The sequence below is a fragment of the Hippoglossus hippoglossus genome, chromosome 13 (genome assembly GCF_009819705.1).
Source record: "Hippoglossus hippoglossus isolate fHipHip1 chromosome 13, fHipHip1.pri, whole genome shotgun sequence".
NCBI classification, from domain to species: domain Eukaryota; kingdom Metazoa; phylum Chordata; class Actinopteri; order Pleuronectiformes; family Pleuronectidae; genus Hippoglossus; species Hippoglossus hippoglossus.
This window is the reverse complement of record NC_047163.1, coordinates 12,639,460-12,666,571: the sequence shown is the minus strand read 5'-3', so window position 1 is coordinate 12,666,571 and position 27,112 is coordinate 12,639,460. Positions and strand designations below refer to the sequence as shown.

At 42.7% G+C, this 27,112-nt stretch overlaps 1 protein-coding gene across 3 annotated transcripts in view; it reads right to left on the bottom strand.

Moving 5' to 3' along the window:
• grik4 (glutamate receptor, ionotropic, kainate 4) overlaps positions 1-21,133 on the bottom strand; it is a 276,925-nt gene extending 255,792 nt beyond the window's left edge. For all 3 annotated transcript variants that reach the window (XM_034604598.1, XM_034604599.1, XM_034604600.1), the window contains exon 1: positions 20,299-21,133. The gene's annotated coding sequence lies outside the window, so the exon portion shown is untranslated. The remainder of the gene's footprint in view (positions 1-20,298) is intronic.
• Positions 21,134-27,112: the final 5,979 nt, after the last annotated feature.

Sequence of the window (27,112 nt, the reverse complement as noted above, 5' to 3'; positions counted from 1 at the left end):
ACATCAGGGTTTAAGTGACCGGAACCCTCCGGATTTATGATCTGACACGATCGATTAATAACTAAATAAATGTGTTTGTGTGAACAGCGATAGAGACGAGACGCACACAGGCTGCTGAACAGGAGAGAGGGGCTTCCGACTGCATCACTGTTGATTATATTATTTGTATATTTAGTTATCTTGGGGGGGGCCGCCTGCACATTATTGTATCTTTTGTTATACAGAATTAAAACGATGAGACACTAGAAAACATAACTCAACTCTAGCAACACACCTTCCCTGCAGCTAACACAGACTATGTTCATTATCTTGCCTGTGTTTGTCTCTGTCCTTGTTTTCAGTAGAGGAGGGTCAGGTATCACTTCAGCAGAGACAATGTCAAAGTGTCACACAGACAGAAATACCAAGCAGGCGTCTGTCAACAGCCAACACCAAGTGCTGACTATTGCCTTCGTGCTGTTCACATCTGAAGCACTGCAATCAAAATTAAACATGTACCCAAGACAAAAGATCTCAGCACTGAATTGAGACGTCATGTTTTTTTTTAAGCCAAAGGAGAAGTGGTGTAAATCTTTATACTCCTGTTGTTAATGACAGAGCAATATGAGCAAAAACATGGCTCTATCCCCACGGAACCCAGAGCATTCATGTGAACGACCACCCTATTACAGGTGTGAAATGGGGCTAAATGGAGAAAAATGATGTCCAGTCAGGCGGACAGGACCCTGTCCCCAAGCAGTTGTTCAGCAGCTTGATCTACAGCATGGGTCACCTTGTCCTCCCACTTACAACACAGCTACAGCACACCCAAACCCAATTCACAAAGCATCAGGGGCAGGAGAGATGAATCACTGGGTCAATATGATCAGGCGGCCTTTTCTCACCTCCGTGCTGCATTCCTATAACACTTAACCTTCAACTCGGAAAAAATGGCCTGAAAGATCCCATGGAGACACCAAGTCACGAGCCAAATGCTGTGTTCACTCACCCTTGGGTCCTGCAACTGCATTATTCACAATTATCTTTGTATGCAAAGACTCTAGCTAATTAAAAGCATTCTTGTGTGTTTGGCTGAAAGCCTGCAGGAGTGTAAGAGAGTAAAGAACAGCTTAAAGAAACACCACTGGGAGGAGAGCTATGAAACATAGATACTAAAACTTAAAGCATGAGCTTTTATAGACAGTAAATGAATCAGCAGATACATGTAGCTGGGTCAGCTACCCATGAAATGTCTCGATTAAGTGTATGTATATGAAACGTATCAATCAGCCTAGCCCAGATTATTGCATTGCTGTACATTCAAGTTTGTCCTTAGTGACGCACAAGTAAAACATTGGTATTGAAAGAAATATATAATTGATACCAAATCCATTATCAGTTGGGCTATAAACATATAGCATATTATATACACCATCTTATAATAGTGTACTCTAAAAATCAACATGCTAAATTTTCAGGTGCACCAAGGACTCTGTCAGAGATCTTTGGCAACAAATGGGAAACTGATGCTTATCAGGTGATGGTCTGCTGAACAACAAAGTGGGTCAGTTGAATTGTTTCAGAAGCTGGCAGCTCACTACAGGGGGTTTGCAGATCAAAGTTGGCACCTTACTGGTCAATGTCGCTCACTGGCCGGGAGATGCAAAGGAAATTTCCATCTTGCAGCTGGGTACTTCCCGGATATTTGGAACTGAGGCTCTGGCTGTGTAGAGGGTAGATGCTTCTGGCCACAACTACTGGGGGTCTTTGAAAGTAGCACTGATGCTAAATGGAGGTGTGTCAACAGTCAGCTCGAACATGCCAGGGGGCATTCTCCTCCATGTAGAAAAGGAATATCTAGCTTCGAAGGTAGCTTATGGCACATGACTTTAAATGACCCTTCATGGATTTTAAAAATGCAGCAGTATTTTTGTTTTGGGGCTATACTGATGAGAAATGCATTTGACAACTGCTGCTGTTTTTTTTCCAATCTTAACTGAGCTTTTGATCCTTCTTGCACTGCCACTAAAATTAACCCCACGGTCATATCACTGCTCCTGATGAGTGCAGAAGGCAGCCAGGAGCTTCTCTTCCTTCCCATGGCCTCTAATGAGATGTCAGCAAAAAGGAGGCAGTGAAAGATGCTTGGTGTACACTTGCCTAAACACCTGTAGCAAATTAAGAACTATCCAGATAAAGAGCTATACTTCATACAGACAACCTCATCAGTAATTCATTTAATTATTTTGTCGAGATGTACACGTTTTTATCATATGCACTGAATAGAAATGTAAATAATTAACCATTTACATTACATTTTATTTAGCTGACGCTTTTATCCAAAGCGACTTACAATAAGTGCATCAACCATGAGGGTACAAACCCAGAACAACAAGAATCAAGAAAGTCAAACTAAATAGTGCTATAGGTAAGTGTCATATAAGTGCTACTAAATCGCTACTATATATATTATTTTTTTCTATTCAAGGTATAGTCGAAAGAGATGTGTTTTTAACCATTAAGCATCATTCAAGTCTTACATGTAATAGACTGCCCCACAGCAAATCGACATTCTGCTATGGACAAAAACCAGTAGACAAGCCGAGGGAGAGAAAGGGAGAGAGTGGGACAAAGAGCGATGCACACAGCTCTATAACGAACAGTGCAATGCAGCAGCTTTAAGACCTCTGATGTTATTACAGAGTGTACAGAAATGTTCATGTCACTTAGAAAATCTGTGGTGGGACAAAGTGGCCAGTTAGGGTTGGGCGATTAGACAAATATATCGTTTATCGGCCATTGGCTGAGTCCATCGTCAGTAGTTTTTTTGGGGGCAATTGATTGGGCAATTTGTTCATTTATTTTGCTGATATAATGGTGCGTCTACTCGAGAATTCATTGTACTGTATAAATTAACATATGAACAGGCACTGGTCTCCCTCTCTCTCTCTCTCTCTCTCTCTCTCTCTCTCTCTCTCTCTCTCTCTGATCAGCTGACCCGCTGTAGTTAAAATATTGATTTGTTTGTAACCACCGCCCTAATATCAACACTGATCACCACATAATGATCAATACTTTTCTTAAATGAGCAAAATCTTTCTTCATAGCTGAGCGCATTCCCTCTCTTGTTCAGCCCCTCCTGACTCCGCTCACTCTCTTCCTCTCTTCTCGCGCCGACACACAGACACACGCACTCGCACACAATCACACTGTCATCGCTGTGTGTAAAATCCCACAGATTTTAGACAACATCATTTGGTCTTCATGAACACAAGTGACAGCCGTGTTTATTTGCGAACGCGGAGCGGTGAAGTGAGATACGATCATAAGTAGTCATAGCTCTTCCATAATTGCATTCGCTGATACTGGCGTGCACATGCACATGAATATATTGCCAATCTGCAGTTGATGGGCTGACATGGCCGTTTGGAAAATGTTTGCATATCCCCCAACCCTAGTTGCCACAGTTAGTCATCATCAATTCTAAAAGTTTATTTTTGAAATAAAAGGTGTACTGTCGTGAATATGGGAAGACAATTTACATTTTTTTGTACAAGCGTGGTAACAATGCATGTGTATCTGAGTCCCAAAGGGAGATCCTAAAAGTCGATGGGTAAAGGGTCTTTGTCTCTGAGGAGCAATTGTCCAATGCACCTGACCCATAATGCACTCTTGCTTCATTAAGTGCGCTTCCTATTTTAGCACAACTTGGCCAGATGCCCTCTTAACAACACAGTGCCTTCCCCAGAAGGCCCACAGGCAATCACACTCAAAAGTGATTCATTGTGGCATTGCTAATAAACCACTGTACTGTGATGAAAAGCCAAGAATGAAAAATAGAGGCCTTATCCCTTCAGAAGAGTTAGTAGCTGAGTCTTCAGGGTTTTCAGGCAACAGATGACAATATATCTAATATCGAGTGATACAAAACATGATAGCTTATATTCAAATTGAATTGGATCCCTGATCCAGGGACAGCTGTACAAATGACAATCTCAGATTGAAAAAAAAAAAAAAAATTGATGTAAAAGGGGGTCATCCTCACATTACACAGAACAAACTTGGTATAAATCATTATAGATAGGCCATAGGCTCCCTGCTGATTAATTCACATCAATCAATTTTGCTTGCGAAAGCATTAATGCTTTCAGATTTTGTTATAAGACCAGGATTTGTCCTGTTCACACTCATTTTAAATAACTTGCTTAATGTGGGCTTAGATCATAGACTGTATATAGAACAGACACACCTCCACTTCCTCCCACTGAACAAAATATAAACCCACAATATCCCAGATGCAGCGTGTGTGAAGGTGTATTACTCTTCTGATGCTTTTCATTTCTACTATTTTCTATCATTTGTTTCTTGCATGTTGTGCAAAAACCGTAGAAGGCTGGATAAATTAATAGCAATTTGATTGCGATTGTTATGGAGAGGCTAGAAAAGGTTGTCTCCTTGTTGTCTAAGTGATGTTAGATTGGCATGAATCTGACCAATTTGTGTGACTTTACTGTCTGAGAAACACCCCCCCCCCCCTTCTATCATGGGTACCTGGAGACAGTAAATCACAGCCGCAGCAGAGGGAAGAGGACAAGAGGAAGGACCGATGCTGACTGATGCCTGCGTTCTTCACTCTCCCTCGGCCTCATTCAGTAGTTTGATGTAGGGAATATAATTTATTGTGACAGCCAGCTCGGGGGTTTGCCCTAGGACCCCAGGACACCCAGAGTTGGCCACATTCTCCTACTGGCTGGCTACTCAGTGTCAATGTGGAAAACTCTGATTGTCTATTTATAAAGGGTTTTTCAATTAGAAAAATTGCCAATGTGGAGTGTGAGGCTAGGTTGAAGCCTGGGGTGAGGCAGTGGGTGTGAGAAAGAAACTCAGTAAATGTATGTGTCAACGAAATTACCTGCCACTTTGGTGGAGCACATGCATTGAAATTAAAGTAAAAAAAGCTTTTTAATTCATTCCTGGTAATTTACAATAACAAAACAGCATGACTGCTACCAGACAGATAACGCCTGCATTTTCCTAGAAAAGTTATTCGGTCAAAATCTGCAGAGGCAAAACAGGTGGATGAATTGGCTGTTACACTGTCAGACAGGCAATACAGCAATGTGGCCTATAAAGTATCCGGCCCACTGTCTGTATAGAAGCAATAACATGGTATAGAAAGCACAACAGCAGCAGCTGCGAACATCCCGTGAGCAAAGAACATCAGTGTTCCCTAATCTCTGTCAGCAGCCTCCTTTTCTTCTTCCTCTGCTCCTCTAATCGATATCAGACTCCACAGCACATACCAGGTTCCAAGAGGCTGCTGGTCCACTGATCATAATCTACGCCCCTCAGCAGATAAGGCCAGTAGAGGAGGGACAGTACAATAATTGCCGGCAACAAACTCGTCAGCTTTCGACACTTTTTTCTCCAACCTCCGCTCATTAGGCTAATTAAGACGGTAATAGGGAGAAGAGACGATCTAAGAAAGCAAGGGAAACTAGACCTATAGCCGCCAGTGAAAGTCAAGTGAAACTAGACCTAGCAGCTGTTCTGAGACCAGATAAAATGCCACTTGACACCAATTGTGCACAGGTATCCGTTACACACACCCTTCAGCCTTCAATATACCACTGTGTTGTTTCTTTTATACCTCAGAAATCCTGTTGGGCCACCGCACGAGTGTGCTGGTGGACCATTGGTGGAACAGTGGGCCATCTAAAAAATCCACATAGGTCCAGTCTGGATTTTAGGACCCACGTCTTTTGTGCCAAAGTAGCTCAGTTGGGCGCATGTGAGGCTGAAGATCCAAAGATCCCCGGTTCAATAACTGATAAGCTGTCCTTACAGGATACGTTTGCAAATTTCCCTACAATGACACTAATAAATGGATTCTAGTGATGTTTTTACCAAAAAATCCATTTCTAATTAGAAATGTCAGCGGTTCTTACAAGACTGCTTCATTCCTGTGTGATCATCACAGAACCCCAGTCTTTAGACTCAAGGTCGTTGATGTTTTCTCTCTGGCCTAATTGTAATGTCTCAGGTGGGTATTATAATTGATGGTTTTACTTAACATAATAAGTAATACCGGTGCTTTTGACTCGATCATTCTCTTTGGGGAATCACAAATCACAGCAGACTGCACGACTTGCAGCAGAAGTACAGCATTTTCTTTTGCATGCCTGATGGTGGATGTCATTTGAGATGTACCTGTAAGCACGTTGGGTGTGTGTTCCATCCAGTACTTACAGGGTAAAGACTCAAACACTTCACCCACCCCTCCATCGGCATAGTGGTCAGTAGAATGAGTAGAAGTAAATAATTAATTGAAGTATCCCTTTGAGCAAAATGTCACGCAGGTACAGGTTTTTAACAAAGCTTTTATTTTATACATGTAGAAAGACTCCGGTGTATAGAGAACTACTGCACTGAAAAGAAAGGGAGGTGTGAACTAGTGGAGGTGGTGTCCCAGATGAAAGGAGCAGTGCCAGAGGACGCTCTGGTCACTTTAACCCTGATGTCCTGGCTGTACGCGTCTCGTGTTGTGTGCAGCAGATGAACTGCGTGTTTAAATACAAGCCTCATAAACTCTAGAGCGAATCAACAAACACAAAGTAAACGTCAGCGCTGTTCAGGTCACATTAACTTCTGATTAATGTCGGTGTTAATTGTTAAGGGTAAAGCGAGCGCAGGTCAGCGGCAGAGTGGACAGAGGACACTCAGACAGGAGACTTTAACACTTACAGTATTATGTTAGCCATAATTTATAGTGTAATGATGGGTCATTTTGAAAATGTCTTTAAGTGAATTAGAGAACAATCAGCTCTTGAGTTAACAGGTATACAGTGCAGAATCCTTTTCTATGTGAAACAATGATGAGTTAATGTAGGCGTTAGGGAAGAATTATCCATGCATTCCTGAATACCGCGCTAGAAAAGGTCAGAAACAATGGCTCGGTAATGATAAAGGATCACGTGCAGCAGAGGAGGAATGTGCGTGCGCGCGTGTGTGCGTGCAAACTAAATGAAAAGCTTTAGGCTGCAAGACTTTTTTTCACGGTCTCCTTCCCTTGCAAGTCACAGCATTGACTTACAGGTAATTATAAGCAAGTGGCTCTGTACCTTTTTATCTCTCCTCACATCTCTTCGGCTTATGGAAATCATGCATGAAATAGAGAGCTGTACCAAACCAGAGAGTTAAGAGAGAAAGAGTAATTACAAAAAAATATGTGCATTCATAGATTCATCAATTATATATACAGTATATATATTTATATAATACATGTATATATAATATTTTAAAATGTCTCTGCGACTGACTGACCACAGAGCTGTAATTCAGTCAGAGAGCAAGCTGCCTCTTCCTATGACAACACCTGTATTTTCAGGGGTCTGCAACATTTCAGTCAAATGTATAATCTCAGACCTTGCTGCTATAACATAAATGATGAAATGTAGTGCATTATACAAACGTAATATAAAAAACCTATGTTGCATTTAGAAAAAAAGATGCAGAGAAGCTCACACTTTTAAATAAATGAGCCAGTCAGCCATTGGACATCATTAAGTCCAGTGCCACTGACGACCGCTTGATTTATTGGCTCCTCAGCCTCGTGAATCAGTGATTTCTTCAGTTTAGTGTTCTTTCTCCTTAATCCTTAGCCCCTTATTCCTCAAGCCAAACAGACACTGGCCGACGACGCCACAGCAAAGCTAAACTTTGCAGCAGCAGAGCTATTTTTTTTTCTTCTTCTGAGACACAGCCCATTCTAATTTGTATTCCAAGCGTATGACCAGACTTTTTAATCTGATTCACAGTGGCATGAGAATGGTTGGCTGGCTTGTTTTGTTCGTCTCTTCATGTTGAGTCGAAATGCAGACTACTATCTATTTATATGCTGCCACAAACAGCACTCAGGATTTGGGCAGGCCTGTGGTTAGCGGCCTGTCAGCGGTGTTTGTGTGCAACTGTTTACAGTAGGCACGAGGCGAACGGAGCCAATGCACCAGTCCAGCCCTGGTGTGTCAGAGCTCGAAAAAGTAAACCCTTTGACGGGAAGTAGTTCAACTGCACCATTACACGTTTTCTACATGTGACCAATAGTGTTGCGTACTAAGGTGACATGTGTTCAAGCTGTGGTGGGAGAACCGACCCCCGATTCGGCCTTTTAAGCCGGGACATTCTGGATGGCTTGACATGCAAAAATGGCTCTGCTATTTTTGGGCCTTTTCGATCTCACTCTATTAAATACATTTCTTTTCCGGAAATCTGATAGAGAAGGGCACAAAGTGACTTCTCTTCACACCTTTTACACATGAGCATTGCAGTGGCTCATATCTTTCCCATTCATATATTTGAAATGAAGTGAGCGCAGAGTGTCGAGGTCAGTCGAGCTCATCATATCTAAAATGCTATTAACACCCATACTGTCATCTGCTCTGCTCATCAGAATGGAATGAGTTCACAGATTACACACAATCCTAGGGCCTGCGATTTGAGTTCCCTGACAGAGGGAGTCTCTCTTCTGTTGCAAATCTCTCCAGTAACTCTGTAACCCCTGAGGAGACTGCCATCTGAATACTGATGTATTCGTTCCCCCAGTCAGAACACAGTGAAGCGCCATAATCCCAAGGCCCCCTGCACAAGGACGTCCTCCTTGAACCATAATCACCCTTACATCTCTTATCAGCCCCGGCCTGGAGAACATGATTAAAAAGTGGCCAGGACATATTGCCACTGCACCTGGGATATGACTGGTCCCTGCTGCCACATGTCAATCAAGCTGTGGGGCGCAGATGTGCACTGACTCGCGACCCCCACCAGCCAATTAGAATGACTGGAGATCCACATAGCATTAGCAGTACATTAAAGGGTCTCAGCAGAAAAAGTGGGGTCTATGTATGCTGATCAAGACTATGGAGAGAGAGAGAGAGGGAGAGGATTGAGGGATGACAACAAAAAAGGAAGAGTCAATGGCAACTGGTCCTTGGCAGTCTGGGTCAAACAACAGAAAGTCAAATCTCCATAAAGAGAGACCGATTAGGAAGAGGAGAGGATACAGGAAGAAGTGCAAGTGGAAGAAGCACACAAATCTGCGAAGGGGCAGGGGAGTCTGCAATGAAAATGTATAAATCTAAGGCTATAGGGACCTGGAAAGTGTTGTGTGTGACTGAGAGACAAATGTGACTACAAGCACTGAAACAGATGCACAGTAAAAAAATAAGTGGATACTGGTTGGTATAATCAGAAGAGAAAAGAGAAAAGAGAAAGTGGAGCATGGCAAAGAAAGGGCGTGTAGAAGAGCAGAAAGGAAAACGGAAAAGGGAAATGAGAGCTTTCAAAAAAAATTGTAAAACCAAATTGGCAAAAATCCTTTTCAAAAAGGTACTAAAGACAAAAAAGGAAGGGGTCCAGTTAAGACCAGCATGTTTAGCTTCTACATCCTGGAACTTCACCTTCTGTCACTAAGACAAATCGCAGCACTTCTTAAAACCTACATGAGGAATGAGTGCAATTTTCCCGCTGTGGATTACATTCTGGGGGCTGAAGAATTCAATGTGCCACACAAGTCTCCCTCAGTCAGCATGAAGCATCCTAATCTATTGTGAACTGCTCCCAAGACAAGAATGAGAGGATGCTCCGGTCTTAGGCAACTAGGCTGCACTAACAAGCCACAATCCAAAGAAATACAATGTCTTCCACACAAAGATTGTCTTGCTGTGGCCCGGTGAAGGCAAGCAAAGTTCTAATTTTCATCTTAAAGCACTAGAGAGGGAATGAGAGGTGGTCTTGCCAGTGCTGGGAAATAGGAAAATATTGAGCAGCGGGCCCATTTCTTGCCTACAGCACGATAAAATGCCCATTTGGATATGATTCAAAAGAGCCTATTGATGTTTGATAAAATTCACATTCACAAATCAAAGTGTAAGTGTAAGGCTGCCAGTTGAGCTGGCTGGCACACAGGCCAGCAAGAGGGAGAATAGGGAGGTGCAGAGGCCTGCATGCTTTACAAGATGGGAGTTGTAGAAGTTATGTACCAGGATCAATCCTAACAATGTTCACTTTCTGCATACACCCATGGAAGAATAAGTCAAAGTCGGATAGATTAATATGATCGCGTTTAGAGCTAAGATTTGGAGTGGATGGCCGAGTTTTAGCTGCATAAATATTCATAAGAACAGAATTTTGCCATTAGGGTAAATATATATCTATAAACGCTTTCAGACATGCACTGAAGTCTGCAAATTTTCCTGAAATATTCTGTAGGTGAAAGCGAACATTTTCAGGATAAAAAAAAGAGAACCCATACATGTAGAAGACGCAGACAAAGTATTAATGGTGGTAAAGGCCGACACTGGTGTTAATGTGCTGTAGGCAAAACATATGGTTTACGCAGCAAAGTTTATACATCATGTCCTGACTCGTGCACGCTCAACCCAGGCACAGCCCCTCGCCTGAATATTAAAGATATTTAACGTTTTTTTTCTGAATCGGCTCATGCATAAAATCTCCTGCTGCGTTCTTCATATGTTAAAGACAGATCTCTGGACCCAATTTTCCAGGGCATATAACATAAATATATCCTGTAGCTGAATAGTAACTTTGTTATCAGTCCAGATAACGTGTCATACATGGGTGACAAATTAAAGGAAAGTCAGATCAGTTCCAGTTCCTGTTGGTCTAGTTTATTCAAGCTCTACCAAAGAAATACTCTGTCATTTGCTGTTTAACTGATGGTTGTGTCTAACACATTCATTTCAAATCTACATCAGGTGTTCAACTGGGTTGAGGGTTGATGATCACAAAAACTACTCAGTGAAACCTTGTCCTGTATGGAAGCATTTGCATTTGTTATGTTTTCCTTTTTTCTATTAATCATCCTTTCCTTAATTTGTCACAATTTTTACATTTTGGCAACTGGACCTGAAGGATTAGTAGATTTAATAACTTCCAGGTCTCATCCCAGAAATGTCCCAAACCTTGTAAAAAACAGCTTTATCTCGTACTTTGGCTCCACTTCTTGTTTGTGGCTGTTAAATCGGGAATGGAAATCTCTGAATGCTGAGACATGCGGCAGGTTCTTAAAAATGTGTGATTTCACAGTGGCTGACCATACACAGCCTTTTCTGCTGCTGCTGCTGCTGCTGCTGCTGCTGCTCCCGAGTTTGTTTAGTTTATCTTGGAGCCACTGAAAATGTCATAATAAGAACTTCGGCTGTCTATCGTCAACTGATTGAATTCATGGCTCCACATGTTACAGAAAATGATGCCTGGACTTTATGCAGCTGGGAGGAAGATAGGGTTTTATATAGGGACGATGAAAATATTTTAATAAAAAAGTTTCCAATTGAAGACATTTTTATCACGTAGACGAAGTGGTCATTTGTTTTTTGGACATGTACGAATATTTCTTCCCTTTTTCCTTATTCCTGTTCTAACCAAACAATAGCGACAGTCTGACAGCTTGAGAGGACCTAAGTGCACAGTGTTCCCGTTTTGATGGATGCATACATTAACTCGCATTTCACGACTAAAAATGACCAGAATGACAGAGAGTGGTGGGAAAGGACTGGCTGCTATAGCAACAAATGACATGCTGCAGGGATGGTGCTGGATAAAAGCAACGTAAAGTTCTTCCCAGTGCTAACTGAAATTACACTTCCATTGGACATTACAAAAAGTGGTCAGAACTCAGAACAGACTGAGCTCCATCTTGCAAATGATATCGCACCATATTAACCTTAAAAACACGTCCCTGGCAGTTCAAACCGTCTGTGAAATTAGGTTAATCACGGATGATTACCTCGAAGCAGTGAGCAAGCTCTGTCCACTTGCATAATGTGTATCAGTTTACAAGTTAAATGCGTTATTGATTTGCAGTGGGGGAAAATCTAACCCCCCCCCCCCCCACCCCGTGTAGCATAATAATGAGGGTGAGGCAACAGCTAGGAGACCATTTATCTATGTCATCTCTGCCTTGCTCGTACGTCAGACTCGGGCCATTTCAGAGTCCATTATATGGACCATCTTTAAAATCCATTCTGATGTACAGTGACCCGAAGAGCTTTGTGAAACTGGAATGAACAGCCACCAACGGTCTAGTTCAATCACCAGCTTTATGTTTATGTTTGAAGAGACCAATCGGCAAGTCCTGCCATTTGCACAATGAGCGCCACCAGTCTACAAAGACACTGTGAAATTAAACGTATCATTATTATAATCATTATTTTTAAAAAGGGACAAGTGGGTATAATTTATATATTATATTATAATACATATAATTTAATATTAGTCAATTTGAATTTGTGATTTTATTTCTAATATTGCAATTTAACTTCTATGTGAGCTCCACATTGGTGGTCCACATTCATGCAAAGTTTGCAAGTTTTAAGCACCGAGCTGACACTGACCTGGATAATATATGACTTTAACAGGGCACCTATCAAAATGATACAGAGTGGTGCTTCTCTCTCGTCAAAATGATCTGTGATTGAGCATAACTAGTGCTGACACAGACGTGCTGAGAGCACATTAAGCACACAGCCAAGGTTTTTTCGATTTGGAGTTTGGCAAACTCAAAGGAATTTCACATTTTTAGATACAGCTACAACTGACTGAATCTGCTGCAGACAGTTGAGTCATGAGATCGATGGTCAACAAAAAAAATGAGACACAGATTAAAATCTTGACCCTTCACACTTGAAAAATCTTAAATTTTGATTCAAGACTGCTTATATCACCCCAAGAATTACACAAAACCAGCTTATTATGGGCCTATTATTATTATCGTCATAATACTGGGGGTCCGTGGCACCTCTTGGCAGATCATACAAGGAACTAATGCTTGTGTCTATGTTGTGTCCGTCTAGGTTTGCTTGTTTTTCCTCTTGTCCACAGGCAGGTCAGAATCCCAGCAGGTGCTTTATCTACGGCAGCCTGCCTTGCCCATATCCTCCTACCCGTTTATCACTGTCCAAACAGTTGACGTGCGGTGCAGTGGATATGGATCATCTTAGACAGTCAAATGAACCGCTCCCAGAGGCCCACTGTACACACTGTACACACATACACGGGTACGGCCATGAGACAAATGAGAAAAGAAACAAGCCCAGGGGGAATCACATACATATGGGAGGTCAGTGATTCTCAGCCACCCGGCCACGACCTGGAGCTGCTCTGTGCTGTGCTTGCTGCTGGGGCCGATGTTATGTGACAACCTCAGCAAAAGCTATAAAGCTGCGCAGGCTGTTCAGCTCTTATCTCCAGTGATCTATGATTTTAGAAAGGGACCCCTGTAGTCCCTCGCTTTCCCTCTGTTACATTTTGAATAGTGCTATCTGAGAGAGGGCTTGTCTTGGGTGCACTCTCAGGTTGTCAAATCCCTCCTGAAGAACACCAGCAACTGGGCAAATGACATGTTTTTGCCGTCATTGTCACTAGTTGCTATGTGCATGCTTCACAGGCTAAAGGATGGATGTGCAGTAGCTGGTTAACCTTCACAACTTTGGGGACTTGGGCTCCCACGTCCAATCCATCAATTGATCAGGAATGCAATGAGACCATGAATCTTACTTCACTTTTCTTGTCAGCAGATTGCAAATGGCCCCTCGCAGACGTAATATCATGTTTGCTCGGCCTGGCACTTACTCAACGTAGGAGCCGAAAACTCCCTTTTGGCTTTTCCACTTCTCGAACTTTCCCTCTTTTCAGTGAACTCGTAGTGTTTATTCACTCTCAGGCCCGCTACTCTGGCGATCTTTCCGTTGGATCGGCGCAGACAAACAGAGCAACAGACAGACTGGCTCACTATTGATGACTCCGCGCTCAATACTTTGGAATAAATGTGTGCTTAACATTGATATTGCTCCCTGGCCAACTCTACAATCAGATTGCTCTGCTACATATTTCAGCTTTCCAAAGTTTACTTCAGACATTTTGTTTTGTTAAAACTATCAGTTAGTAATAGTCTTCAGTCGAAACTGACTCCCTTTTGCAACCAGTCTAAGTCTAAATACATTTTTATATACAGTCCATGGTTTTAATTCTACTTCTAACACTAGTTTCTTGCACTATTGGCGCTGCTTCTTCTTCATCCTCTCATATCGGGGACACTGGACGCTACAATGACTGACTGTCACCTCTTGAGGTACAAGACAGGAGATAAGACGAGACTAGCTGGTTAGCATGCTTCAGTACAAAACTCTTATTTAATCACATTGTGTTGATAAATTTAGTTTATTTGTGAATGTTTTAAACTGAAATACTTACATACACAATCTATGTACTAATTTGTATATCGCAGCCTTATCCAAGGACAGACACAGAAAACAACACAATTGGGATTCTTTACGTCCAGGCACTCCTACCAGGAATAATAATAATAATAATAACGGGGTCTTGGATGAGAAATCAAATTTTATGTCATCTACCGTGGTCATTTGTTTCACAATAAAATCTCCCCAAACAGCAGTTAACCACATGTTGAGAGACACATAATTAAAAGCCCCGTTGCTCCTTCCTGCTTCTCCAGTTTGCTCGTCCACTGCCTCCAAACAAAATACTGCAGCACATGCTTGCAGAAGGTAACCCAGTATGAACCGACTTTAATCCCTGTAAAGGTGCCTGCAAATTGGACTTCCCTGCAGCGTTTTTGCAGCAAGATTTGTCTCTCCGATTTCTTTTTTGGGGGGGGGGAACAACACAGCTCCCGTTGTTACTGCTGCAGTGAACTTGATTTACTTCTGACTGAATGTGAATCAGTCTGACTCAACTTAAACCAATTTCAACTTCCTAGATTTAGTTTTTTGGTAGATAAATCAATGCTGGCCCATGGGAGCCCGGTGTTAAGCTAATATCACCTCAATCATCTCAGTCAAAATATTGCACACGCGAAATGCCAGAGGCAGAGAGAAAGAATCGTCTCTAACAATATGTTGCAGAGCAGAGAGCGAATTTGAAGGTCTGAGGTTGGATATAAAAATAAGTAATATGGTAGGAAGGCTTGTTGTGCAGACACAGTGCCAAAGATAAACGTTGTGGCAACAATCTTATACCACAGGTGGCCAAGCTGCAGCACAGACCTATCAAAGGTAATGGTGCTCTCTTCACATAACGTTTTAAAGGCTTCTGAAATAACAAGACTTCCAGGTCAACTGCGTAACTTTACATTCTGTAACGCGATTTACTAATTGAGATGTCTTTGTTCGACAGATTTTTACATAGCTTAGACACACACAAAACAAAAGAAGTCTCCATGAGTGGATTGCAGAGGTAATCTGAGGAAAAAGAGATCTGTTTTACTTGAGATAATCTTTCCAGGATTAAGCTTCTATGGTTCCGCTCACTAGAATCACACCGACACCTGACTGACTGATCAAAAGAAACAAAATAACTATTTTGTCTCATTAGCAGGCAAGATATGATACATGACACAGGTAAAGTAAACAGTAACTGAGGGATTCTTCCTCCACCTCAGTAAACATCTGTTGAGCTACATCAGCCAAAGCTTCACCGCGGCCCTCCAAGGACGTGCCCTCAACACTCAACCTTGAAAACTGTCCGGGAATATACAGCACAACAGAAGAAATCACAAAGGGCGAAGAGGCATACCTGAGCGCCATTAAGCTGGTGTGTTTACCACGAGAAGGGCACCGTTAGTGTAACCTTGAGCAAACAACTCCGCCGGGCTGTATTAGCACAATGAATATGCTCGACGGAAGCAAGGCGAGGAGGAAACCAGCGTGCTGAACTCGGTCATGAGTGTCAGCACGCTGCAGCGGCGGCTGGGCTAAATGAAGAAGGACAGATGCAGAGCGCCACGGCACTGTTCGCCCCTGCTCACGGGAGAAGAGACTTTGTCGGGGCCCAGTGATTGTCACCGTGTCCCTCACAGTGAGGCGGAGAGTGGCCGAGGATAATTAACCTTCAACACAGTCAGCCAAGACCTCGGAGAGCAACGTCACACAAACCCTGGGAGTGGTGTCATATATTCAGTCACGTAATTGGAGAGAATGTAATACCGAGCTTTCATTTGGTAGTCATGTCAAATTAAATAAAAAGCAAAGATTAATTCCACTACATTTACAGGCTGCAGTGAAACCAGTGCTGCTGCGGTGGAAAGGAAACATGCACTGGGTTGATATGGTCGGCACACAGGTTATGATTAACCCGGGGGGGGGGGGGGGGGGGGGGGGGGTGTGTCTGTGTTCAGAACTGTACAAGATGGTACTGACCTTGGGTTCTTAGTTGCATTCCTATACTGTTACCTCATTTTGTTTCATAAAGCTCATACTAAAGCCTGTTCAGCGTGTTCCAAATTGCCGTAATTATTTCAGTTCATCTGATCGAAATTACCTCATTATTTTGTGCAACTGAGATATATTTAGCTTTGTCAGGCTTATAATGGATGTGTCAGTGAAGGTAGGAAAAACCCACTAACTGCTTTGCTTACTAAAGCAGGAGGTTTAAAGTGTCAGCTGAGGACAGCAGCAGTTTAATGGATTCAAACACTGTACATATTGACTCTGACTGACCAGGGTGTGAAATGCTCCGGGGACGGAAACACGCAACTTGGCAACACACACACCACCAATTAAATTGCTACGAGAATTAAAAATCTCACATCAAATGTTATATCTGCTGCAATTTTCCGACCTTTGACTCCTCGTGATTTCTCACAGGGCTGTGGTCCAGATATGTGGATGTGTTTCCCTGCAATATAATGAACACTGGGATAAACAGAAGGCTCCTGTTCATGATTACCTTTTAACTCTTTACCTTAATTGTCCTTGTTTTGCTAGTAATCATGTAGCATTCGACAAATAGTAGTAGTAGACTCAAGGCCCTTGAGTTACCATTATCACAAATTGTCATCATTATTAAATTAGGGATTTTAGAGCCAATCTTCTGGAACAGTATTGGAGCTGACTGAGGTCTGTGTGAAGTATAACACAAAGCAACATAGTATAACATAAAGTTATAAACTATGCAGTCTATAAAACTCTTACGCTTCCAGTCATTTATTTATTCAAGAGTAGAAGTTGGCACGCAGCAGCTCGTGGGCCAGATCTGGACTGTGGCCTAGTTGTGAATGTATTTGCATTACAGACGCTTCACATCTAAGCTGGATACTATATAGATTTATGAATAACAATACGCGAACAAACAAAAAGAATTTAGGTCTCTATCTCCTCTGTAACGGTGAAACAGCAATGGCACCAAACATGCTGTAAAAACGGGCCCTTTGTTGAACCTAAGTTCCAAACACTGCTCCAGGTACGCCAGCCGTCAATGCCCCATTGTGCTCTGTTAAAACAGTTGAAGTGTCATAACACACCGCACTGCATATGAGTGAACTCTGGAGTGCGCACACACACACACACACACACACTCACACACAAAAGAGCAGCAGATGAGCAAAGTGAGCAAGCGCCCCTCTGCACATCTCTGAAACAAAGCCATGAAACAAAGCCATGAAATTCTCAAACGGGCGCAGGACGGCACAAAAATTGAATTTGCACCCAGTGAAATTGGGTAATCCAGCAGAATTTGCACGTCCCCCTCAATGCGGCGCAAAAACAGAGCCATAAAGCTTAAGTAGGGCCACTAAAAATAGAAACCTGGTATTTTTGTGAGAATCAAAAAGTGGAATCCCCAACGGCCTGCACATCTGCCAGAAACCTGACCTGCTGTGGGCCACTCCGGTGAGCAGGGCCTAACTACGCCTCGAGCTGAGATGAACTGATGCTCCTTCCTCTCCTTCACTCTAAAAGCCAATCAAACATTTTTCTAAAGATCTGTCATAGGTGAAGGATCTGTTAAATGTAACGTCGACAGGGTGCAATTCAAGGTAAGTGAAGGCACCATCTGTCTATAGCAGTTTATGAAAATATGTTACCGAGGATTTTTTACACGTAAGAAAATGTTTGTCCCATGTTATAGATAAAAGTGAAACCATCAATTTGATTAATAACGGATTCAACACCCTTCCGAAAGGTTTATTCACTTAATTTAGCTAGCGAAAAATATACACTCAGTTGTTTTTCAGCGTCTAGGTTACTTACGTCTGAGGGAAAAGAAGCTAGCTCGATGCGTGAAGCTAGTTTAACGTTAGACTAGAAAGTAGCTGTAGTGTACGACAGGGTTTTCCAACACCTGAACTCCTCACAACCAAAATGGCGTGTCGCATTTTACACTACAAACAATACAGTCACCAAAATTTAAGAAATAGTTACATCACAAGATTGAATGGTTATATTGTAGATTGATTATCACTCCCAGTATTTGAGCATTATGATTGAATAATGTCTTAATGGATAAGCAGATATATATATATATATATATATATAGTTATTTTATAAAATATGAAAATAAGGATCAAAGTTGTGTAGTTGTGCTACATTTCCTCCTTGTGCTGCTGTGGCGATTGTGAATTTCTTCTACAGAGGATCAATAACGATTCATCTTATCTTATCATATCATAAAATAGATTCACATGTGGAGCATAAAGGTTCATTCTTGATGTTGACAATAGTAGTTTGATAGAATTGGATGAACCTAAGGTCAATGTAGTGTCTAGTTTTCAACCCCATTGCACAGACTTCATCAGTGGATGGAGTTTGTCCAGCTGATGGAGTCATATTCTCAGCTGTCACCTCACGGGAGCAGCACGTTTCATGATTTAACAATCTGGCAGCAAAAATCTGTAATTTATACCAATAATCATCCAAATGACTCTAAATTATTCCTAATTTTATTATCCCACAATGATTAATCCCCACTTCCTGGCTCTGTTTTGGAACAAAGCCTTCGACAGAGCTGGATTTGCGGGACAGAAAACTATTGCCGTTCACGATCGCACACATTATCACCCATCCTCCAATTACTGCGCTGACAAACTTTAAGTGTTCCTTTGAGGCATCAGCTGTGGCACTTGGCATCAAGAACTGGGAGAACTTGAACTGCCAAGCCGCAGATAAACTTATGAACATGAAATTGATTCTGTGGAGGGCATATCTGACTTATAACAAGAGGGAGCCAGCAAAGCGGTTTGTGTTTATGAATACAGCATTTATTCATTTTGGGATAAACACAAATGAGCTTGCAGACATGTGAGCTTCAGCTGGCACCGGCGAGCCACTAACAGGTGGTTACTGTGCAGTTGCCAGTAAAGTTCCCAGTGACTGTAGAAAAAAAAAAGAGAGCTCTCATTGAGAGAGGGATTTTTTTTTTTTGTATAAGATAAAGGCAAATTATTCTCAAACCGTTTTTTGAAATGAACAACTTTGAACCAGTGGTGCAGAGAACACCAACCCCACAGATAAAAATCACACATTTATATCTGAAAAACACCTCATTCCTCTCTTTGAGTCTCATTAGGTGTCCATTTGTACTGTGTGTCTTCCTAACAGGGATCCTCAGACCATGAAGCTGTGTGCAGATTCACTCTTTAATGGCTAGAAGCACTTGGTGAGTAGCTGCTGCTTTTAGCTGAAGTAGTTGTGACCGTTCAAGTATCAATTAGCTCACATTTCAATTTCCCACTGGACATCACAATCACTATTTGAGATTGTAAAAAAAAAAAAAAAAAAGGTGTTTGGACCAATAGGTTATAAATAACAGCAAAGTCTGTGGATGCCACGACTGGTGCCAAAACAGGTACCAAACTGAACCACAGGGTGGTGCCAAAACGAGCTCATCCCCTCCCAACAGCATCACGTTCAATCATCCTTTTCTTTCTGTCCTTTTTAAGAGAAAAATCTCACCGGTGAAAGTCTGAACTGAAGCTCTACGGGGAGTTTTAAATCAACACTTTAACAAGGACAGCGATCGATCATTAACTTAATAAATTCACGCTTGATCTGCATCACTCCTCTCTCTTAAAAGTGAATACTTGATCACCGTGTGCCCTCCTGTCATCCGTCACGACAGAAGCATCCCCGGCCTCTGCCTCGGATCGGTGAGCCCTCACGGAGACTCTGAGCCGAGCTGCTGCCACAAGGACACTTTGCCTCCAGCACAACACAGCATGCAACAATTAGGCTGCGGCGAGAGTTTAAACCAACGCAGCTGCATGACGCATGGAGCAGGAGGGATGCATCCAGCTGATGGAGGTGTTTGGATGAAGCATCAGTCAGGTTGAAAGCATCATTTCATTATGGGTGTCTCAACTTCTGCTGCGTAAAGAAGCAAAAACCCATCAGAGGAGGTTGAGTCAAGCTGCTCGTCCTTTTCCAAATTGGCACCTTTTACGCGCGGCAACTGTTTTGCATATGCGGCTCTTCAATGCGTAATTCCACTTTAAAAACTATATTCCCTTACCTGGTTGTCCGTGCAGCCTCTTGTCCCGGGTTCAAAATAAAACCTCTGTTAGTTTGGCACAGGTTTAATGGGCGCGTACGTGTCCGCTGCCCGCAGAAATACCTCGATTTTGCAAGAAAAGCGTAATTTCCTCCCCGTTTAGTTCTGTGGATCTTGTTCCGCGCCTCCTTCCACCACCACGACTCTCGGGGCAGATGGATAAAAATGCGTAACCAATAAGATCAACATCAGTCCGGTTAAATCTGATCTTCGGGTGTTCCTGTTTCATGGGGCATTAGCGCGCACGGTAAATAAAATAAAAAAATCCAAATCCCAAAATAGTTGGATAAAATATCCCTCCTCACTTTATCCCCAAAAAGAAAAGCAGTCCCCTTCCACACCGGTGCAGAGTTTAGTGGTTTTGTCTCTGTCCCTGTTCGTCTTCACTCCCAGTTCCTTTCAAATGTGATAGGCCTGTACTGGAAGTGGGAGCTCCATCTATTAGGCTTATTCTAACGATGCCGGTGATGCTGCGTATCCCGCATCCCACTTACCAGCGAGGGAAGAGCGCAGTGGAGGAGACGGGGGGGAGAAAAAAAGAGAAAAGGGGAGAAAGGCAGTGAATTCGCTTTGTGCTGAGCTCCTCCAAAAAAAAAAAGCTGGACCGGTGGAAACACGCTCCGTCCAAACCCTGCTTCACCCACCCCCCCCGTGCTGTGGCTGGGTATAGTCCTGTGTGTGGAACAGGCGACTGTATCCACTGCGGTCCGGTGGAGAGATGCGGAGCAGACTGAGGTGCAGGCGAAGTCTCGTCCTCCTTCTCTTGCGCGCACACACACTCAACAGTCAGAGGATTTTTTTTTTTTTTTTCTTTGGTCGCTTCTTCGTCCTGACGTGCAAGGGAAGACGCTCCGGACTCCTGATGCATTGAGAGGAAGGTTAAAAAAGTCCAGAGCTGATTTTCTTTCCACATGTGTGCAACAGAAAACGTTCCTCTGATATAAAAGCAAAGAGATATCAACCAAAAATAAAAACCAATTTATTAAATGTTGCTGCAGTGGATGGAAAAAAAGGAACTCACCAAAATAAAAACAGAATGTGCAAAAAAAAGGTTATTTACATGTGTCTTTGCATAATTTAAAGCACATCACTTTAGTGCAACTTGCTGTAAATACATATAAACCAATCCACATGGGACAAAGTCAGGGGATGCAGCAGCAGCATGGAGGGCACCTGCAGCAGCAACAAGGTGCTCTCCCTCCTGAGCAGGTGACAAGTATATGCTGTGACCTCTGGAGAAGAGTTCCCACCGACCATATAACGCCAAACAGCAAACAGCCACTGCACTGTCAGTTCTGTCAAGATGTGTAAGGATTCACTGGGGGAACAATAAGGTCACGCAGCAGCTCCATCAAACGCCCTTTGACCGGCCAACTCCCATTGGTGGCCCAATGGGAGTTGGAGAGCGACGTCCGGTCTGTAACACCGCAGATGAATCACAGGCTCAGCAGCGGTGGACTTCTGTTTAAACACCACCCAAACAATAAAAGGTGAAGGTTGATGCTAAGTGCTAATGAGAGCTGTGAGGGGACAGCAGAGAATAATGTCCTGACATTTTCACCCCCCCCCCCCCCCGAGCCACATCTCCCACCTTCTACCTTCACCCAGCGATCATGCCAGATGCATGTTCATGAAGGGAGGCCGCGGAGAGACGCACTGAGGAGCAGCCCAGCCACATGCAACCACTTGATGGAGGGAGGTGTCCGCGGGCATGTTTGGATATAGCCTCAGGAATAACAGTGAGTGAATGAATTAGCGCCGTACTATGCACAAACACGGCCGCCGCTTTGCCATATCCTGAAGTGCATTATCACTAGAGCATTTGCATACCATAACGTCTGTGCCGAGTAATTTATGATCCATTATTGCTAAAAAATAAATCAGCATGCTTCAAGTGGGACTCAACGAAGTGATACCCATCATCCACATTTCATTATATGTGCCCAGAATGGGGATGTAATGGGATGTTTGTGTCTGGTAATGTAGGCCCAGAGTTGATATAAATTTTTCATAAGCCCCCTGGGACAAACAGGAAGCTCTGCCGAATATGTATTTGGCTGTTTGCTATTCTCTAAACTTATTGGATAGTTCACTGTTATTATTGTGCCTGCAGCAGAAGTTTGGCCTCGCTGTCGCCGACTGCAGCCGCAACAGGTTGATTTGTGGACGACATGCTGTCACTCAAGGACAAGGAGGAGTCATACCTTCAGACAGAACTCGGGATCTCGTGGTGACGACGTGGGAAGTCGTGAACACGGTGTGCTCGGTGTTCAAATGGTAAAGTATTTAGAACGACGCTGCTAGGCAACGGCAACACGGACCCTGATTCTAACATTACTCGTATCAGTACATCAGTGTCCAGAAGCTACAGCTAACAATTAAGCAAGTTGACAGACATGTAACGTGATGCCGGGAAATGCAAAGGCATATTGACAAGAGGAAAATGAAAACTTTCTATTCAACTTCCGTAGCCTCCGCCATTTCTGAAATGTTAGCAAACAGGTCACAACCATAGCCTAAACATGGACGACATGACAGCTCCCCGAAATTGAAGCCACGTCATATGGATCGCCCCCTGGTGGCATTGCTGCACTACTGGTCATAAACCACACCTCCTCTATTTTAGTAGGTGAGACATGGACCACACTAAGAGAATAAAGTAGGCGGAAAGGTCAAATACATTTTTCTAAAAAGAAAGTTGCCATCATTTTAGGTACTTTAACCTGCCCCCCCTAAAGATTTCCAGTTGTACTGCTCCGGTTTGTCAGTTTCCTCCGTATCTGTAAGACTTTCAAAGGCACAAAATGAAAGCAGAGTAAAATGCTCCGTCCGATCTTACATTGAGAAGAAATGAGCCTTAAGCGAGGCAGCAGGGGTTAAATAAGAAAAGGTGAGATATCAGGCTAAAGGGATTTGAGTGAAAATTACTTTTATTATGTTTAACCACCACAACATTGAAATATATTTTTTGATTGGACAATAATTTTCATGCAGCAAATTGCTTCCCTCTGCAAAAGACCGAATACACTGTTATGACCCCTGGTGCACAAACAAGTCCAATTTCTTATTGTTACTCTCACAAGAAAAGTAAAATTACATCAAGCTCTGGGATGAGACACGTTTAAAGAAAACCCCCCTCACTAAAAAAACAAAAGAAACAACTGTGCTCCTTTTATGATCCCCACTCTCCGAATAAATGTTTTTAAATTACAAGTCATGATCAACAGTTTCTTTTACAGAACAAATTAAATGTTTTTGTTTTCGAATACAATGTCAGGAATCAAATTAATGTGAAGAATGTGTGTAGAAACAGCGGGAATCCAAACAACGATTTAACGTTTAAGTGTGCAGTGATATTTTTCAAATAAAGGTTTTAATGACAATGTTGGATTTCTCCTACGCTCAGTAATACATTAGCGACTGCTGGTTGGTTTTTACACACACACACGCACCCAGTGGTCCACCCCCCTGGAGCAGACCCCCCCTCAGATCTTATGATCTTTAATAACTGATGGCTGATTTCAAAGCCGCCTATCTAATCAAAAGCTTCAGGAAAAAAGAAAGTCGAAACTAACCATAACATTTTGAGCAAAATTTCAATCAGATCATTCTTTTGCTGTCAGAAGAGGTTTTATTATTTTATTGATCAGTGGATCTGTCTGGTCTCACTGACATTTCAGGCCTGAAGTTATCTCCAGGCCTAAATGTCCTCAAACTACACTGAGAACAGGAGGAGAACCAGGATGTGCTCAATATCCTATTATTTTTTTATAATTTTTTTCACTGGATTTGTTGTTTGTCATATTTTAAATATTTTATATTTATTACTGAAAACGATGCCTGACAAATGCTTTGTAAATCACATGTATTAGTAATAGTTAATAATAGTTGGCGGGTTTCAAATGCTGATGAAGTACCAGTGGAAGTGCAGCTTGTACGCTATTAGACTTAAATTGTACCAACTGTTTTAGTGATTAATTAGTAAACAGGGCACAATATGCAATAAGCATAAATGTACAAATTGATAAAAAAGGCTACAATGGAGATTATTAACCTCCCTCTGATATGAATCAACGTTACCAAAAGTCTAAACTTGTGAAAGTTTGCTTATTTTGTTGCCAAATCTGATTTTAAATACTTAATTATAAACATATCCAGAAGGTCTGAATTATTGTTGCTTGTTCAGGCAGTTTAAAGGTGACTGGGTAAAACACATGGATCCAAACAGCCATTATACCATTTACTGAGGTCACAGAAGGTGGATGGATGGGAAACGGATAATGTTTAGTACCATTATTAAACACAATAAAATTAATGAAACATTCATAAAGTTCCACTAAGGTCAACAAAGGATCTGGACAAAGATCGGGATGAAGTCTGTCTGGTACAAACTCTGCCAAATGTAAGGGGGCCATTACGAACTAGTGAACGTAAAACATATACATTGACATTGAATTAGCATTAATCATCAATAGATATAATACAAATGAATGAATGACCTCAAATGACCCTAAACAGAAACAAACTTACTGGTGGCCGCATGGTCTCAAACAATTCTTCTTCTTCTTCCTCCTCTTCTTCTTCGTTATCTACTTTGGGTTTTATTGGTGGTTGGCAAAACAACGATTTGGGGCATTACCGCCACCTGCTGGTATGTAGTGTGGATCAAGATGTCTTATAATTATATTCTATACATCTAGTCTATTGAGTTAAAAATAATCATAAATAAAACTTATATTCTCTGAATTATAAGGGATTTAGTTGGACACACCCAGCCCTTACATAACCTCCCCTTCAGAACTCCTCCCCTGTGCACAGACGGGTAAACCCCTCCTCCACCCTGACCTCACACACTGGGCCTCGTTCTGTCTTCAGATTCTTTAACACCCTGTTTGTCCAATAACTAGATATCTTCAAAGAGTTCAAATACCTGACATGTCATCACATTTTCTACTTCCCCACTCGAACCTACGCACCCTGTGGACGTTCACTATCACACACATACACACCTCCTATCAGCAGATATGGGACGAAACAATTCCCACATCATTGACACAGTCCAACCCTGACGACATGAATGCTCTGTAGATTTGTCCACAGCTCAGTGCGGTGCGGTGCTGGATGCTCTGTCCGGACGGCCACTGAACAGGACGGGTTTTCTGTGCAGCGTCGAGTGCCTGGAATATGAACGAGCATATCTGATGTCCCATTTCCGGCCCAGTCATACAAGTGTGCATCTTCTGATGTGAAATAGGTTATTAATGAGGCATGGAAGGAATAAAACTTTAACTGTGGCTGAAAGTCTGATGTGTGGAACCGGCACATTGACAGCTGCCGAGCTTTTGCTGAGGCACAGGACAGTATATATATGTTACTGGGTTTCACTGGAAGTGTAGAACAAGCCACTGAAGCAGGATGTTAAATCCGCCACAGGAAAATAGACGTTGCATCCAAGCAGAGAGTCTCTCCGCCATAAGTGAGAGTGAACTCTGAGCGCCTTGATTAGTGTCGGCGTGACCACCTCTGACTTGAGACAAATCATATTTGAGCGAGAGCCATTTTGTAATTAGGCAGCCCACTGCCATGGCAATAGGCTTTATTGGCAGAGTCTTACATGTAAATCCCCGATGAGCTCCAACGGCGTGTGGGCGGGGGGGGGGGACGTGAATGAGGCTGCCGATGCTGAAATGGCAGGACAAGGGTACAGTCACCTCGCCATGATGCTAAACAAGGCTGCGTGGTGCAGCTCACAATGGATGACACATTTATGCTGAAGTCAGAGAGGGGGTGCATCACCAGTGGTGTATTGATTGAAGGGAGCTGGCAAGGTACACTAACAGGGAATACAATTCAGCCACAAATCAGAACATGGATTGTCAGCAATTTCCCTCATTACCATTCCAAGCATTATCCTATTGACAGCTGTTTTGGCATCGACTCCCACATTCTCCTGTCAACCTGAGAGGCTTCTTCTCTGACAGAGGACTGGTGTGAACTCTGCGGTGAACGCCGTAAACCAAAATCAAACATCATTCATTACCGGGAGTAAATCTAGTTCCCTTTAAACCTGATGATCTGTCTGTGAGAGTTAAAAACACGTAAATCTCTTCTTTTCACGCAGCGTCTTAAGATGAGCGACGTCATATTCGGCCACAGATCGAACAGCTTTTCCATTTTGCTCTTCATGTGTTTAAAATGGACGTGGAAAAGAAGTGATGTTACATGTGTGCACCAATCAGGATTTTGAAATCCATCCATTCACCCTATTAGCCCTGATGAGTTGCTGATCACGCCAGCATGATCAAGTCACAGTCCTGGTCCATAATGTCACAGCCTAAAAACAAAGACGTTTAAAAGAAAAGAAGAATAGAAATATCAATCCTCTTTCTTTGCCTAATCCTTTTAAAGGCAAACTTAAAAGCTTTCAAAAAAGGACCAAAATAGCCCAGGACTCCGGGTTGCAGAGAGGCCTGAGCAAATCCCAGCTGACATTGGGTGAGAGGCTGGGTACAACCTCGACAGGTCGCCAACCCATCATACGGCCAACATACAAGCATCCTTCAGAGGACATGGTCGATGAAGATCGCCTCCTTTGTGGGCAGATATGAATCCTGGGATAGGTTGGGCCGGTAAGGATCCACCCGTTGGAGCCTTCGTTTCTCGGGGGTGGAAGGACGCATTTGTCGGTCGCACTTGTCAAAGAGCTCGAGGACAGCCCGGTCAAATGCAACCTCTGAAGGATGCAGCCCCCTGAATTGAGATTCACACTCACATC